The sequence below is a fragment of the Canis lupus genome, chromosome X (assembly GCF_048164855.1).
Source record: "Canis lupus baileyi chromosome X, mCanLup2.hap1, whole genome shotgun sequence".
Lineage (NCBI taxonomy): Eukaryota > Metazoa > Chordata > Mammalia > Carnivora > Canidae > Canis > Canis lupus.
In genome coordinates this window covers 65,266,776-65,270,117 of record NC_132876.1, presented here as the reverse complement: position 1 = coordinate 65,270,117, position 3,342 = coordinate 65,266,776, and the positions used below count along the sequence as shown (strand labels likewise).

Here is a 3,342-nt window from a genome sequence, read left to right as displayed (position 1 = left end):
GATTTTAAAAACTTAATATGAGCAGCTATATGCCAATAAATTAGGCAATCTAGAAGAAATGGATACATTTCTGGAAAATCACAAATTACCAAAACTGGAACAGGAAGAAATAGAAAACCTGAACAGGCCAATAACCAGGGAGGAAATTGAAGCAGTCATCAAAAACCTCCCAAGACACAAAAGTTCAAGGCCAGATGGCTTCCCAGGGGAATTCTATCAAACGTTTAAAGAAGAAACCATACCTATTCTACTAAAGCTGTTTGGAAAGATAGAAAGAGATGGAGTACTTCCAAACTTGTTGTATGAAAAAAAAACAAAACAAAACAAAAAAAACACAAACTCATTGTATGAGGCCAGCATGACCTTAATTCCAAAACCAGACAAAGACCCCACCAAAAAGGAGAATTATAGACCAATATCCCTGATGAACACAGATGCAAAAATTCTCAACAAGATACTAGCCAATAGGATCCAACAGTACATGAAGATGATTATTCACCATGACCAAGTGGGATTTATCCCTGGGATGCAAGGCTGGTTCAACACTCATAAAGCAATCAATAGGACTGATCATATCAGCAAGAGAAAAAACAAGAACCATATGATCCTGTTAATAGATACAGAGAAAGCATTTGACAAAATACAGCATCCATTCCTGATCAAAACTCTTGAGAATATAGGGATAGAGGGAACATTCCTTTTTTTTTTTTAATAAATGTCCTACAATGTTCATTTTATTCCATACCATTATACAATGTGTACATATAGTTATAACTCTTATGAAAATGTTTCTTCTTTACCAATTGTACATTGTGCCTAAATCTTTCACTTTAACATAGAGAAATGGAGAGTGGAAATCCACATAGAATGCTATCCTATAAGTTGTAATGAGTCGCAAATGTGCCAATGAGGAGGCTAGAAGTCTTACAGGAGCAGCGTGCTTTACAAACCCTTGGCTTTAGTGAATTCGGGCATACAGAACCCACAGTCTCATCTTGTAGTAAAACTCAAGACAAAATAAATTAGTGTTGGACAGAATTCTAAATTGAACAATATTGAGCGAAAGACCACAGTGGGACTTTTTGTTTAAAGTAGCACCAAACCACATCTGATTGCATTTTCAACATTAATCTGCCTGTTGAATACATCGTTGGCACTTTGAGTGGAAATCTTTCTGCTTTAGTGAGGATTGCTAGACTGGCGGAGTACGCGGTGTTGCAAAACTCTCTATGAAGTGTGGCAACGTCAACCTGGGAAATGGCACATTTAAGTCATTACGGCCCTGCCACGGGCTTGCCTTTGTGTGTGTGTGTGTGTGTGTGTGTGTGTGTGTGTGTGTTTTCCCCATCCCCTGATCTAGCTGGTATCTTGTGGAAGTTTTCTGTGACAGTGTAAAAATAAATAAAAATGTGTTTAAGGGGGGTTCATGGTAAGCATGGTGTTACAAAACAAAACAAAACAAAACAACCAACAAAACAACATGAAAGAATGTGGTCGCAGTAAGGAGGTTTTCACATGTTGTTTAACTCCAGTAAAGTCTGATCCAGCATCTGATGCATACTAAGGTTTTCTTCTTTGGCATGAGCCACTTTCTTTTCTAAGTCATCAATGCTTTTCTCCGATTTAGTTATTGACCTCTCCGCAAACTCAGCCCGAGTCTCGGCCTCCTTCAGCTTGTCAGAGAGAACCTTGATCTCTTCCTCATATTTGTCTTCCTTCTGCGAGTACTTATCCTCTGCAGCCATTAATGCTTTCAAGGTCTGATCCATTATTCTTAATTGTTCTTCCAGCTGTCGAACTTGGCTTTCTGAGAGCTCAGCCCGTTCTTCCACGCGTTCCAGGTCGCTCTCAATGATGACCAGCTTATGGGCCACCTCTTCATACTTGCGGTTGGCATCTTCAGCAATGTGCTTGGCCTCTTTCAGTTGAATCTCCTGAATTTCCATTTTCTCCTCATCCTTTTGGGCTCGGCTTTCAATGACTTTCATGCCTCTCTTGCTCTCGTCCACTGCCTTCTCAGCCTCCTCCAGCTTCTGCAAAGCTGTTGTCAGTCGCTCCTGGGCACGATCCAACTCTTCCTCAACCAGCTGGATGCGTCTGTTCAGAGAAGGTACATCGGCTTCAGCGTCAGTGGCCTTTTTCTCCGCCAGCTCCAACTTCTCCTGGGCATCTTTACAGCCTCGGAGTATTTGTCCAGTTCATCTTCGGTGCCCTTGAGTTTCTTTTGCAGCGACACCAGCTCATCTTCCAGCTCTTGCTCCTGTCCTCCGCAGCCTTCTTATCGGCCTCCGCCTGCTTGGCTCGATCCAAGGCATTCTTCTTGTCCAGCTTGAGCATCTGCATCTTCTTGATGGCGTCCATGGTGGCGGCGGCTGGGGGCCCTGCTACTGCGGCGAGAGCAGCGAGGCGAGCACGCGGCGGTGCGGCCGAGGCGGAGTGCAGGCCAGAGGGAACATTCCTAAGCATTTTAAAAGCCATCTACACATATATATGTTCATTCATTTGTAAATGGACACTTGGTTTGCTTCTATATCTTCACTATTGCAAATAATGGTGGAATAAACAGAGTATTTGATATATCTTTTCAAATTAATATTTTCATTTTTTTGGAGTAAATACCCAGTAGTAGAATTACTGGACCAGATGGTAATTCTCTTTTTAATTTTTTGAGGAACCTTCATACTCTTTTCCACAATGGTTACCTATTCACATTCCTAACACCAGGGTACAAGGCCTCCATTTTCTCCACATCCTTACCAACACATTGTTATTCCTTTTTAAAAAATTTTATTTATTCTAACAAGTGTAAAGACTTTGTATTTTTTCCTCATTCATTCTTGGTAGCTTGTGTATTTTGAGTAACTTAACCACTTCTTCTAAGTTATTCAATCTGTTGGCATATAGTTATTCATAGCAGTCTTTTTATAATGCTATGTATTTCTGTTGGATTGGAAATATATTAGTTGTAATGTTTCCTCCTTTGTTTATTTTGTCTTCTTTTTTAAAGCTTGTTTAGATAAAGGTTTATCAGTTTTCTTTATCCTTAAAAAAAAAACAGCTTTTATTCTCATTGATGTTTTCCGTTATTTTTCTAGTCTCTATTTCATTTATTTCTGCCCAGATCTTTGTCAATTCCTTCATTCTGCTAACTGTGGCCTTAGTATGTTCTGTTTTTAGTTTTTTGAGGTGTCAGCTTTGGTTGCTTATTAAACATCTTTCCATTTTCTCGGTATATGTATTTATTGCTCTAAATTTCCCTTTCAAAACTGCTTTTAGAGCATCTTATAAATTTTCTGATGTGTTAGCATTTTCATTTGTTTTGATATATTTTGTTGTTGTTGT

General features: G+C 39.4%; 1 pseudogene; it reads right to left on the bottom strand.

Annotated features, from left to right (window-relative positions):
• Window positions 1-703: 703 nt before the first annotated feature.
• LOC140627274 (uncharacterized) lies at window positions 704-2,361 on the bottom strand (annotated as a pseudogene).
• Between the last annotated feature and the right edge of the window lie 981 nt (window positions 2,362-3,342).